This window comes from Gopherus flavomarginatus, chromosome 9, assembly GCF_025201925.1.
Source record: "Gopherus flavomarginatus isolate rGopFla2 chromosome 9, rGopFla2.mat.asm, whole genome shotgun sequence".
Classification (NCBI taxonomy): Eukaryota; Metazoa; Chordata; order Testudines; family Testudinidae; genus Gopherus; species Gopherus flavomarginatus.
In genome coordinates this window covers 35,349,955-35,364,785 of record NC_066625.1, presented here as the reverse complement: position 1 = coordinate 35,364,785, position 14,831 = coordinate 35,349,955, and the positions used below count along the sequence as shown (strand labels likewise).

Sequence of the window (14,831 nt, the reverse complement as noted above, 5' to 3'; positions counted from 1 at the left end):
GGGTGCTTAGGATATTGTTGTACAGAGGCCTGAGCAAGAAGCGATCTAAGGTAAGAGTCCAACTCAGTCCGTTACACACCATTGTTCAGGGAAATCAGCCAAATTTAGAGACAGCTACTGGCTTAGTCTGACCACAAAGGGCTCCTGGTACCTCCAAAGGCCTGTCGACATCATGACTGAGGAGAATGGAACCAGACATGAATGGAACCAAAATTGGTGGGTTGGAAATAAGGCCTAATGGGTGGACCAAATCATAAGGGGAGGAGCTGTTGTGCTCATCATCCCCTTTTGGGGTCCTTAAACAGACTTTGGTGGGGAACCATGATGCCAGGCCAGGGACAGCTAGAAGGAGAGCTTTTCACCATCATGGTTGCCATCCCAATCACCCAGAACACTGCTGGACCTTCGCTGTCCTGGTTCTCAAAGGCTTCCTGACCAGGCCAGGCCAGTGAGAGAGACCTGATGACATTGACCCCTCCACCAGCTTTGGCTAAATCCTGAACAGCCTCTGGGACATGAGACTTGGGTTCCTGCTCTCAGCTCCCCATCCACCTGCATTATTTCCCTCCCAATCTGATCTCTTCTCATCCCTGTCTTGCAGATTCATAGATTCCAAGGCCAGAAAGGGACCACTGTGATCATCTAGTCTGACCTGCATAGCACAGGCCAGAGGACTTCCCTGAATTAATTCCTGTTAGAACCTCAGCAGATCTTTCCGAAAACCATCTGATCATGACTGAAAAATTGCCAGTGCTGGAGAATCCTGGGTAAATTGTTCCAGTGGTTGATTATCCACATTGTTAAAATTTACACTTTATTTCCAGTCTAAATTTATCTAGCTTCAGTCTCCAGCTATGGGATAGCATTAGACCTTTCTCTGCTGGACTGAAGAGCCCTCTCTTATCATAGTTTTGTTCCCTATGTAGGTACTTACAAACTGTGATCAAGTCACCCCTTAATTTTCTCTTTGTTAAACTAAATAGATTGAGCTCTTTGAGTCTATCACTATACGGCAGGTTTTCTAACCCTCTAATCATTCTCTCATGGCTCTTCTTTGAACCCTCTTGAATTTATCAACATACTCTTTGAATTGTGGGCACCAGACTTGGACACAGGATTCCAGCAGCGGTCACACCAGTGCCAGATACAGAGATGAAATAACATCTCTACTCCTATTTGAGATTCTCCTGTTCATGCATGTCATGGACCTAAGCACAGGCAGCCAGGCCTACTGGCAGGAACCAGAGCTAGGAACCAGAAATCAAAGCTGGGGTCAGGACCCAGGAGTCAGGACCAGAGCAGAGAAGCAGGTGTGGAGTCCTGGAGCAGGACTGGGAACTAGGCCCAGTTTACCAGCTGATCCAGATCGCTCAGTATCAGTGACCTGTCCTCATCATTATTTACCACTTCCCTAGTGTTTGGGTCAGTGATGATTTTATGTTTTTTTGCAGGTCACTGATGAAAAGGTTAAATAAAGCGTAGGGCCAAGAACGGATCCTTGTGGGACCCCACTAGAAACAAACCCATTTGACAATGATTTCCCATTTTCAGTTACACTTTGTGACCCATCAGCCAGACAGTTTTTAATCCATTTAATGTAGGGAATATTAATTTTGTGTCATTCTAGTTTTTTAATAAAAATGTCATGCGGCACCAAGTCAAATGCTTTGTCTAAGTCTATTACCTTTATCAACCAAACTTTTAATCTCATCAAAACAAATCAAGTTAGTTTGACAGAATTTATTTTCCATATGCCCATGTTGAGTAGCCCCAGGTGATTTGCTCCCTTTCATTCAGGGGCATCTCTTCTTCAGCTCCTCCTCCAGTTGACAGCCTGTCAGGTGCTTCACCTGCTGGAACCCCTCTGGGTAAGGTGCGGGGAGGAGGTTGAGGGGATCTTCCCCCTGTCCCTTGTGTGAGAGATTGTCAGGGAACAGGGTGAGCCCAAATACTCCCAGCCTGCAGGTGACATGACTCCACATTGCCTTTCACTACACCCCAACAGGGCAGGGTCCTGGCTTCCCCACTGCCTACTCCCAGGTAGGGGTGTAGATGAGCAGCTGAAGCTGAGTCCAGATAAGAAAAGGGATGCTGGGAAAGATGAAGGTGATATTGTCTGTTCCTGGCTCATGCTTCCCTAAGGGAAGTTGCTGTTTAGGAGGTGAGGCTGGGCCCTCTCCCCATGGCCAACAGTTTTTTTCATCCACACTTAGCATGACTGTCGCTGTTTCTCCGAGAGCTGGAGCTGGCTGCGTCACCCAGGCCTCTGTCAGCTCCAGGATGAATTGCTGGGCTGGCTTCACCGGGTGGAGTGACCTCACCGCTGAGGGAGCATGTTGCACCAGCATGCGTGAGCCTGCACAGCCTGGTTTCCTACCCTTCCTTTGGTCTATATGCTGGGTACCGGCTACTTGGGATCCCTGGATTAGGACATTGGGGGTCTGGGGTTAGGGCCATCTCCCATGGAACTCATTCCCCACGTGGTCCATGTGCCTGAGGGTCTCCATCTTCACTGTTCATGGAGGCCTCTCTGTTTACTCTGGAGTTAGCCTAGGTCCGGTTGCTGGGGAAGACTTATGTTTTTGAGGAGGGCTTTGGTGGCTGGCTGCAAATGCTGTCTCAGAATCCAGACTGCTCACTATGGGAGTAGCTACCCTGTGTCCTTTATCCAGACAGGTACGGACTGTACAATAGTCCCACAGGACTGCAGGTGTGGTAGCTGTGGATGTGCTCAGAAGTTCAGGGAATGGTAGGGTGAACAGACAGCAAATGTGGGAAAAAAAACTGGGACAGGGGATGGGGTGGTAATAGGCACCTATATCAGAAAAAGCCCCGAATAGCGGGCCTGTCCCTATAAAATCAGAACATCTGGTCACCCTAGGCAATGGGCATGTGTGGTCTGTTTAGCTCTCTGCCTCCCTTGTCCTCCCTCCCTGGCCTCACACAGAGCACTTGTTTCCAGGGACTGGGTGTTTCTACCCTCTCCTCGGAAGTGGGGCACTGACAGAGCTGCCAGGAGGTTGCGAGTGGTTGGGGCTCCAATTAAAATTCCCTCCCAGAGGTCTTGTTCTGAGCTGAGTTCCCACAGCTGTTGCAGCTGGGGCACGCTCTGGCTGTCCTTGACAGTGGCTGGTTTGTGATGAGAATCTCTGTAGTACAGGCAGCACCTGATGCTATCTACTTGAGAGCCTCCTCTTCACACAGCATTGAGCATCTCTGTCTGGGTTCGGTGAAGGGCCACTGCCTGGTGTCTCATTTTTCCTGGCCTTCCTCTCTTCTGCTGCTGCAGAGAGAGGATATACAGCCACTGAACCACTGTGGAAAGGGCCACGGATAGCAAAGGACAGAGACTCAGTACCAGCTTCACATGCCCTCAGTCCTGCCCAGGGCTAACTGCAAACTTCAGGGCAATGCTCAGATTGGTTCACTTCACTCCCACTGTCCTTGCAGTTCTGGCTGAGGGCTGTCACATCCCCAGCCTCTGTCAGCAGATGCCAGGGGTGGGGTGGGGTGGTACAGGAGTGCTCGCTGAGAAGGGAAGAACAGCCCCTCCTGCTAGCCTCTTCCACCAGGGGCACTATGAAAAACAATGGGCAGACATAGGAGGACAGCACTGGAGGAGGAAGAGAGGCAGGCAGGGGCTGGAGACTCAGAAGCTCACATCTACCCAGAATGACAGCAGATGGGAAGTTACCACAGCTGTAAAGCATGATAATAATAAGTGATATTTCCATGCCAAGTTCCCTTTGGGATGGGAATCTGGCTGACTGGCTTCCTACAGGGCTGCCCTCAGGGGCCAGAGTTCTGAGGAGATCCTGGCTGTTTGGAGAAAGCTTTACACCATCCTTCATCTCCAATAGGCTGTGCTGGTCCTTGAGGCCTCGCTCAGTGATAGCAGCATCCAGAAGGGCATCCAGTTCTGCCGTGGTGAGCTGGCAAAAACCTGCCCAGCATCTCACAAAATGGCGAGGTCAAATGGCTGTCGCTGGACTTGTTTTTAGCCTCACGAGTTTTCTTGTTCCTTTCCCTGAGTGCTGTGCTCTATATGCAGCGCTAGTCAGCGTCCTGGCTGTGGCCCTTCCCGGCAATTCGCTCAGGGATGCCCGTGAACAGTTTCTGATTGCAGTGGTTGCTAACAAAAGCTTGCTGCACTGTCACTTCTCCCCAGATTGTACTCCAAGCAGCTGTACGAGGCAGGGAGTAATATCACTGCTATATTTGAACCTGGAGCAAAAGGGCCAATCCTGACCCTATGGCAGGATTTAAACAGTGGAGGCCACACAAGCAAAGAGATAGGTCAGTCATGGAGGCTTGCAAAATAGTGGGGGATAGCAGCTGGAGAATTGCCAATGCAGCACCCAGAAGCATTGCATGCATACAGACAATAGACTGTATTAACTCAATTCGCAGTGACCTTACTCCACTTCAAAAGGGAAGTGGAGAATTTGCAGCAGATAGGCAGTTTGCGGGGTATATACACACAGGCATTTTCAAATGAGCACACTAGCTCGAGTAAGTGTGAACTAAACCCCCCAGATAGACAAGCCCCGACTCTCCCAGCAGGAGGCGCTGTAGAGATTGGTGCAGGCGCTGTGGCTGGAGAAAGCTCAGTATTAAAGAAGCCACTGGAGTCAGAAAATAAAGACGAGTCTCTTATCCCCATCTGCCAAGCGTTTGTTACAGAGTGTCAGAAGAAAAAAATACTGGGAAAAAAAATGCTCAAAACCTGAATTTCAAAATAGATCCTGGAGCTAAGTGCAATCTAGCACAAGATTAGTGACTTCCCAGTGCTGCAATACAAATTCAGCTCGTCTCACGTGGCAGGGAGAAGAGCCCCACGGCAGACCCATTCTGGCACCTCTGTACGAAGGCAGAACCGCTGGTTTGAAATAGTGCAACAGGAAGCACATGCTTGGGTTGAAGAGTCACCTGCAAATGCAGATGATTGAACAGGTGCACAACTTGCTTTCAGGTCAGGATGCAAATGATATTCTTCAAGAATGTGATGAGCAGATTAATGGACTGAGATGTATTCTGGACATGATACAACACTTTGCTATAGATCCCTGGGCACCGTCAAAAATACATGCCCCACATAAAGTCTCATTAAGGCTGAGAAATACAGTTAAAAATACTTGACCAAATGATAAAACTAGGTGTTATTGAGCTCCTGCAGACATCAGCTGACTAGGTTAATAGTATGGATACTAATAAAATCAAACAAGTTAAGGATTTGTAAAGATCCCAAAGATCTGAATTAGGCCCGCTATGAACGCTTCCCATGAGATAGGGAGGGGACACACACAGATTTTAAAAATCAGTTTTGGATGCAAGCTAATGGTTTGGCAGCACCAACCAGATAGATAAAACATAAACCTGCACCTTCAACTCCCCTTCTGGAGAGAGACATGTCTAAGCAACATCCTATCAGGATTATTTCAGCATCTGATGTGCAGATTTGCCAATCAGAGTATCAGGTCCCAGATTTTTAAAGCCAAAAGGGACCATTATGACTATCTAGACTGCCCTGCTGTATAGCACAAGCCAGAGAACTTCACTTGCTGATTTCTGTATCATGAACTGGCGGATACCTACCGGCCCCAGGGAATTCGGCAGGCGATCGCCAACATGACCTGGCCTTCCAGCTAAGCTTCAAGTCCTGCAGCCCCGAATGTCATCACTGCCTGGTGGGTCATGATGACCTGACTACCACAGAGAGTGGCGTGGGGGAAGGCACCAGAGAGAACATAGGCAGAGCCCTGCAAATCTGCAGATATCTGCCGCCCATGTTTATGGATCATGGATGGAAGTGGATCCAAATTTTATACCTAGACCTCTGCAAATCTGTGGACATCCACAGACCATGTTTGTGGATCACAGATTGGATGCAGATCCAAATTTTGTACCCTTGCAGGGCTCTAAACATATGAGTACTTATAAAGAGTGGATTAGTATTTAGTTTACCGTCAACTCCACCCAAAGTCTTTAGTCCCATTTACCCATAAATTCTCTTACCTCTCAAACAAGGGCAAAGTCTGCTAAGGAGGCAGGCCTCAGCCTGTGCCCACCTCCTCCCAAACTCAGTACCTTTCCCCCTGCTTCTCCTCCTGCCCCTTTCTAGAGCTGTTTTCTCTTGGCATGCCTTCAACCTTCCAATCTTCCTAGCTGCTGCATCTCCTCCTCGCACCCTGTTCCTCTGGAATGAGCCAGGTCTGGCTTGTATAGCCCCCAGACCTCTCCTACTCCCAGCAGTTTGAGATGAGTGGCTAATTGGAGTCAGCTGTGTGGGGTCCCCCCTGTGTGACAGTTCCTAGTTAAAACTGTCACAGGCATCAAGCCCATCACTTCTGTTTGAGCTACAGCAAGTCTATTAGAAAGATATCCAGTGACAGAGAAGCCATCGCCTCCCTCGGTAAAACCTTTCAGGTTCTGGACAGAGTAGAACAATTGCTAACGATCTACTGATTTGGAACACGGTTTATCAACAACAAATGAAAGTTCTGCTGCCAGCTAAAGCAATAGTTCTTCATTTAAAATATTTTGAGATTAACAAAGAACCTTAGATCTTAGATGATGCACGAGCACATGGACTGGGACAGTGTTTCTGCAAGATGAGTGCCCAGTCACATAGATATCTAAAGCACTGACTAAAACACCACAGACTGAAAAAGACAAGCAACATTTTTTGGTTGTGAGCACTTTCATGAACATGGCTACAAGCAGAAATCAGTAGCTGTTGGAAGCTATATCACAGAAGCCCTTGCGCAAACATCGCCTGGACTTCAGAAGATGATGCCACAGAAGTACTCATTAGTGTACTTCTTATAGCTGACATGCTTCCAAGAATCCCCCAAAAGAGTGAAAGCCAGGAAGAGGCATTTGAAGTAAATATGACTCACATGACCCAGTTCTGAAACAAAATCTGACAAGCTCAGACAAAATACAGAATGATCCAGCCTTACAAAAGCTTGAGTATAAATGCTACAGAGATGGCTCCCTAGCCACTCCCACGCTTAAAAGCTGATTGGGACAACAGAGATGAAATTGCTGCCTATGATGGTATTCTACAGAGGTCAAGGTGTTGGAATACGACACAGCATTAGGTTATAAATGCTAAGCATATTCCAGCATGCTCATCTGGGTACTGAAAAGTGTAAGAACATGGCCTGAGAACACAGGCACAAGTACTAGCATTGAAGATAAGATGTCCAACTCTTGACATTTGTGATAAATACAGGAAACAGATGGGGAAAGTACCACTGAAGTCATGGGAGATTCCAGGTTGTCCTTGGCTCAAGGTTGGTGCAGATTAGAGTATCTGAATTAAACAGGAAAGATACTTTATTTTTTTACCACTGCATTGCACAACACCTTGAGTAACAATGTAACAGCATATGGTAAATTGCAATTTGAACAACAAAGGATTCCCAAAGGACTAATAAGAGGTAATGGTCTGCTATTCACAAGTGGCTCATTTCAGCCACTCTCTTTCAGATGGTAGTTCAAACATCCCACCCTGTTTACTAAGCTTACTTAATGGGTAAGGACAAATAGCAAAGAGCTGGTGGATTCAGGGATGAATATTTAGCATTGTTACAGTTTATCATCACACCTCTGTGTGGTAGCCTTAGACGCCACTCTTGAGAGGTTTACAGGTAGAAGATCCATAACCTCAATGTCAAGTTTTGGGGCCAGGTACAATTAACTCTGAATTAGTTACAAACGAGCTACAAGCCAGGAAGCCCAGAGCTGAAGAAACTACAGTCACCCACATCACAAGTGGGAGAAAATAAGAGAGTCGAACCAAAAAGTGTCTGGTAACCTACAAAATAACAGCTACCCCATCCACACAGTCCTAGAGGGGAAACAGCAAACAGCTCAGCATAACCAAGTACGAGCACAGATAGCTCTGTTTCTTGAGGACACCCACAGTGCTTGTGCATGGACAGACGTGACATACACCCACACAGTCAGTGACACCACCAGAAGAACAAGCACAGGCTCCAGGTAGGGGATCCATCTCCATGACTAAACAGGCCATGTAAAAGCAATAAGAAGCAGCTGTGTGATCAGAAAGCCAGGGAGGATCAGAAATGGGGGTTACTGACAGAAGGCCAGTACTGTTAGCTTCATTCTCCTGCAGCGTTGCCATTGCCAACTCGCACTTTTTTTAAATTAAAGTCTCACAATATTTGTGTCTTTTCATAAAGTCTAGATATATGTGATTAGGAGGGAATCTCAGTTTTCCTTTAAAAATAAACACATTTCATTGAATATCAGAGTTGGAAGGGACCTCAGGAGGTCATCTAGTCCAACCCTTGCTCAAAGTAGGGCCAATTCCCATCTAAATCATCCCAGACAGGGCTTTTCTCATGGTTGTGGAGAAACTTTTAAAATGTGAACCCTAATGGCTGCACCACCAGCAAAGAAGAGAACCCAGAAGTTATTAGACCAGTTTTTCGTCAGCACTCCTCTATGCCAGACATCCAGCCCCTGTTGCCCCACCTGCCCCAGATGGAGGGCCAGCAGGGAACAGTATTGCAGGGCTGGCAGTGGGTGAAGTCACAGCTCCTTCTCCCAGCAGGAGGCACTGTAGGGATTAATTAATTGCTATTATTATGGGTGTTGTGGTAATACTTTAGAGCACCAGTCATGGGCCAGGATTACATTGTGCCAGGGGCCGTACAAACACAGAACAGGAGGAATGGCTGTGGGAAGCTCACAGCTCCTCCTCCTGACCTCTCTCAGCGGGAAGCAAGGTAGGGAATGGTGGAAGAGTAACGCCTGTAGGCTGGAGGTCTCAGCTACTCCAGCCCCTCCAGCAGGAGGTGCTATGGAGCATTGTAGAGGTGGATAATATGCCTGGGGAGACTGCTGACTGTAGGAAACAGCGGCTGTTCTGAAGGAAAGGCTTTTTTAAACCACTTGAACCCGTCCTCTCCATGCCCTTGGGTTCTAAATCGGCCTCTGTCCTTGGCAGGGCGCAGGGGCAGCAGGCTTGTATAATTTTTGGTGGTGCTCAGAATGGGCCCAAGTCCTTCCCCCCGCACACCTGCCTAAGGCTCTGGGAGGGAGTTTGGGTGCAGGAGGGGACTTGGGGTACAGGCTCCAGGAGGGAGATTGAGTGTGGGGGGGAGGGCTCTGGGAGTGAGTTTGGGTGCAGGCTCTGGGTTGGGGCAGGAGTGCAGGGGGGTGCAGGGTGCAGACTCTGGGAAGGAGTATGGGTGTGGGGTGCAGGATCTGGGCTGGGGCAGGGGGTTGGGTGCAGGAAGGAGTGGGATGCAGGCTCTGGGAGGGAGCTTGGGTGTGGGATGCAGGCTCTGGTCTAGGACAGGGGATTGGGTGCAGGAGGGGGTGGGGGTGCAGGCTCTGTGAGGGAGTTTGGGTGTGGGGTGCAGGATCTGGGCTGGGGCAAGGGGTTGGGTGCAGGCTCTGGGAGGGAGCATGGGTGCAGGTTCTGGTCTAGGACAGGGGATTGGGTGCAGGAAGGGGTGGGATGCAGGCTCTGGGAGGGAGCGTGGGTGCAGATGCTGGTCTAGGACAGGGGGTTGGGTGCAGGGACTGGGAGGGAGTTTGGGTATGGGTGCAGGCTCTGGGCTGGGGTAGGGTTCAGGAGAGGATGAGGGGTGCGGTACTTACCTTGGGTGGCTCTCAAAAGCAACCTGCACACCCCTCTGGCAGCAGCTCCTAGGTGTGTGGGTTGGGGGCGGTGGTGGTAGGGTGACCAGACTGCAAATGTGAAAAATCAGGACAGGGGTGGAGAGTAATAGGATCCTATATAAGAAAAAGACACAAAAAATGGAACTGTCCCTATAAAATCAGGACATCTGGTCACCCTAGGGGTGGAGGGGTCTCTGCATGCTGCTGCCCACAAGTACGGCCTCTGCGGCTCCAATTTGCTGCAGTTTCCAGCCAATAGGAGCTGCAGAGTCAGCACTTGGGGTGGGGGCAGCATGCAGAAACACCCCCTGCACCCACCACCAAGGCTGCAGGGCTGTTCCGGCCATTTCTGGGAGCGATGTGGAGCAAGGGTGGTCAGGAAGCCACCTTAGCTCTGCTGTGCTGAAATTGGTGGCTGGGCCCCGGGTCCTCTTAAATTGCTCGGGGGCAGCAGGCAGGGCTGGGAGATGCTCCAGGGGAGGCACACTGGGGTGGCAGGCAGGGCTGGGGGAGAGACTGAGCCCCAAACATTGGTGGAGCTGGGCCCCCAGGCCCTGAATATTCCTGGAGCACAGGCACCACAGGCCCATGTAACTCACCACCCCTGGGGCATGCATCTCACTGTGTCTCTTTCCTGTAGTCCTCGTGACTGAAAGTCAGCTGGCAGTCAGAGCAAATGTCTGCAGGCTGAGCTGGCTGCATGAGCACTAAGGGGGAACAAATGCCCCAGAGGAGACAGGTAAGGGAGGGCAAAAAATCCAACCCACTGTCATTTGCTAAAGGCCTTGGCTGGTCAAGAAGACTCCAGCAGGCTTTGCAGCTGGTGACCCAGGGGAAGGTGGGGTGGGGGGAGTGGGTGAACATTTTTGTGTTTAAGAACCTGGGTCATGTTAGTAAAAAACCATCTTGTTTCACTCCTTGACTCTTATGAAGTGCCACTGAACATTCAGCATTTGGGACATTTTGGCCAGTTCCAAGAGAAAGCCCTATAGAAATGCGAGAGCTCATCAATAAAGGGAATGTGATGTTGTTTGGATCTAGGGTTTAACTCATTCCTAGCTGTTAACATTCAGAGGTCTTAGCCAACCTGCCTACCAGCACAAAGATGCTCCCTTAATACCCTGTGCCAGCCAGCTATACTGAGGGCAGCAGCCTGGAGAGGAAAGCTGCCTCCGTGGGGCAGCTACATAACTCTCATGCATGTTGGTGGGGCATGGGCAAGAAAGGCTGGGGCCGGGACCTGGGCCATCCTGCAACATGCCAGCACACCAGGATGCTGGGGGGACCTTCCCTGCACCAGGTATAAGGCTGGCACTGAGAATGCCCCCTCATACCTGCCTGAAGTAGGGCAAAAGTAGGAGGCAGATTGTGACTCCAAATCAGCTCTGTGCTGCCCCCTATATGGGGATTGAGGTAAAGCCAATTTCCCCCAACTGATTGAAAAATTACTTTATAGCGAGCTAGCCTGTTGTGCTCATCAGGCTATTTTCTCCCCAGCTGTCTAGGAACAGCTGGATCCTATCATTACTGTGTGGTTTAATCACCTTTTGGATTTTAGAAAGTAGGAAATTAATCACCACCAGACACTAACTTCAGAGTATGACAAACAGCCTCACCTTGCTCCCCCATTCTCAGCCTCAGAGCTGATACAGCTTGCTCCCAGCTGAGATCCATGACTCAGGGCTATATTTGGAGCTCTGGTTTGTTGTCACCTTGGGTTTAGTGTGCTGGAGATTAAGGCTCAGATTGTCAAAGGATCAAAAACCCTGATTCCTGTGACTGAGCAGCTGAATCCCTAGGGCAGCTTTGGAAATCTCAGCCTGATGCTGTCTCCTCACAGGCTGGGTACTACTGGAGGAAGGGGTACTGCAACTATCCTTCATCCCACCCAGTGACCCAGTCTCACCCCTTCTAGCGATGAAAATAATTTAAAGGACTTGCCAGTACTCTAGAGTCCTGCAGAGGGGGAGGGGCCTCAACCAGAAGAGATGTGGCCTCTATCAGAAGAGGTGGGGCTTTTAAATCCCAGGGCTTTTAAATCAGGATTTAAAGGGCTCAGGGATTCAGCTGAAGCTAGGCCCTTTAAATCACCCCCGGAGCTACCAGCTGCAAAGGCAGCTGGGAGCCTTGGGATTTGGGCAGAGATTAAAGTAATTTACATTTCTTACCCATATGGTCCAATCGCAATCAATCCACCTCTCCTAAGTACTTCTTGGATCCCTCCCATTGCATGACAGAGACAGAGAAAATAAAGCTACTATTACTACTACCAGTACTGTCTGTAATAAAACTTTACTATTGGAATAAGCCTGAAAAAGTGAAAACTCACTGTCACATATTTCTCCGTGTCTTCCCTCCTCCTCCAGCCAGGCTGCAGACACTAGGCTCCATGCTTTCTCCCTGCCTGGCATGGAGCAGCAGCTGCAGGGACTTCCCTCTAGCTTGCAGCAGGGAGACTAGCTGAGGGAAGGAGAAGCCTATCTCCTGCATAAGAACAGTTTAAACTTAGTTGTTCCCTGTGTGGGTCAGTAACATTTCAAAAAGGATCTGCAAGCAGTTTGGACATCACAACCATGATCCTCTGCTGGGGAGGGAATGGGATAGATTTGAACTTGGAAATGGTTCCTGGTTTTGATTGTGTTTTTTGTGTATAGAAAAGAACTGCCCCTGCCCCCACCAACAACTGGGAGTGAAATTAACAAGGATGCCAGAAACATCTTCTAACCCTAGGGGCTGTTAACTGTGCAGGGAACAGCTGAGTTTAAACTGCTCTTATGCAGGCAGCAGCAGCAGGCATCTCAACCAGTGTCCCTACTGCAAGCTAGAGCCTAGAGGAGAACCCCTGCTGGGAGGGGGGGAGGAATGCAGAGCCTTGTCTGCAGCCTGGCTGGAGGGGGAGGAGGAGACAAGAAACCAATGTGACAGTGAGTTTTCCCCTTCCACCTGCTTTTATTAGCTCTGGATTTAAGCTGTGCAGCCAAATGCTTGTATTTGTTGTGTATATTAGTATTGGAGACAAGATCCCCTCATCCCAGGGGCAGACAAGGACTGCCCCTGCCATGGCCAAAACACCCTCCCCATTCCCCCCAGCTACTGTGAGTGAAATTAACAAGGATGCCAGAAACCACTCCTAACCCCAAGGGCTGAACCACTCAGGGAATAGCTGAGTTTAAACTATTCTTATGCAGAGGGCAGGCTTCTCTCTCCCTCAGGCAGTCTCCTTTTCTTACCGGTCCTCCGTACCAGCCCATACCTGCTTACTTTCACCTCTGACCCCTTCCCTGAAGGGTTCTTGCTAAGGTAAGAGGAAAGGCTCAGTCTCCCGAGCCCATTCAACCCTTGGCTTCTCTGCTGAGGCTGCCAGCCTGGGAGTTCATTCATGCCATCTGTGAGTGTAGCATGCCCCCTCTGGGACACTCCCCTCTTGAGAACTGGACTGAGCTCAGACTCAGACTTAAGGTCAGAAGGGACCATTATGATCCTCTAGTCTGACCTCCTGCACAATGCAGGCCACAGAATCTCACCTACCCACTCCTGTAACAAACCTCTAACCTATGTCTGAGTTATAGACTCATAGACTCTAGGACTGGAAGGGAACTCGAGAGGTCATCGAGTCCAGTCCCCTGCCCTCATGGCAGGACCAAATACTGTCTAGACCATCCCTAATAGACATTTATCTAACCTACTCTTAAATATCTCCAGAGATGGAGATTCCACAACTTCCCTAGGCAATCTATTCCAGTGTTTAACTACCCTGACAGTTAGGAACTTTTTCCTAATGTCCAACCTAAATCTCCCTTGCTGCAGTTTAAGCCCATTGCTTCTTGTTCTATCATTGGAGGCTAAGGTGAACAAGTTTCCTCCCTCCTCCTGATGACACCCTTTTAGATACCTGAAAACTGAAGTCCTCAAATCATGGTTTAAAGACCTCAAGGTGCAGAGAATCCTCCAGCAAGTGACCTGTGCCCCACGCTGCAGAGGAAGGTGAAAAACCTCCAGGGCCTCTGCCAATCTGCCCTGGAGGAAAAATTCCTTCCCAACCCCAAATATGGTGAGCAGCTAAACCCTGAGCATGTGGGCAAGACTCACCAGCCAGCACCCAGGAAAGAATTCTCTGTAGTAACTCAGATCCCACCCCATCTAACATCCCATCACAGACTATTGGGTATATTTACCTGCTAATAATCAAAGATCAGTTAATTGCCAAAGTTAGGCTATCCCATTATACCATCCTCTCCATAAACTTATCAAACTTAGTCTTGAAGCCAGATATGTCTTTTGCCCTCACTACTCCCCTTGGAAGGCTGTTCCAGAACTTCACTCCTCTAATGATTAGAAACCTTCATCTAATTTCAAGTCTAAACTTCCTAGTGTCCAGTTTATAGCCATTTGTTCTTGTGTCCACATTGGTACTAAGCTTAAATAATTCCTCTCCCTCCCTGATATTTATCCCTCTGATACATTTATAGAGAGCAATCATATCTCCCCTCAGCCTTCTTTTGGTTAGGCTAAACAAGCCAAGCTCTTTGAGTCTTCTTTCATAAGGCAGGTTTTCCATTCCTTGGATCATCCTAGTAGCCCTTCTCTGTACCTGTTCCAGTTTGAATTCATCTTTCTTAAACATGGGAGACCAGAACTGAACACAGTATTCCAGATGAGGTCTCACCAGTGCCTTGTATAACAGTACTAACACCACCTAATCTTTACTTGAAATACCTCGCCTAATGCATCCCAAAACCGCATTAGCATTTTTAATGGCGGTATCACATTGGCAGCTCATAGCCATCCTGTGATCAACCAATACTCCGAGGTCCTTCTCCTCCTCTGTTACTTCCAACTGATGCCTCCCCAGCTTATAACAATAGTTCTTGTTATTAATCCCTGAATGCATGACCTTGCACTTTTCATTATTAAATTTCATCCTATTACTATTATTCCAGTTTACAAGGTCATCCAGATCTTCCTGTATGATATCCCAGTCCTTCTCTGTCTTGGCAATACCTCCCAGCTTTGTGTCATCCGCAAACTTTATTAGTACATTCCCACTTTTTGTGCCAAGGTCAGTAATAAAAAGATTAAATAAAATTGATCCCAAAACCAGTCCCTGAGGAACTCCACTAGTAACCTCCTTCCAGTCTGACAATTCACCTTTCAGTGCAACCCATTGTAGT

The 14,831-nt window shown here is 48.7% G+C and overlaps 1 protein-coding gene across 2 annotated transcripts in view; it reads right to left on the bottom strand.

Annotated features, from left to right (window-relative positions):
* XPO6 (exportin 6) overlaps positions 1 to 14,831 on the bottom strand; it is a 453,699-nt gene that overhangs the window by 252,398 nt on the left and 186,470 nt on the right. The window lies entirely within an intron of this gene.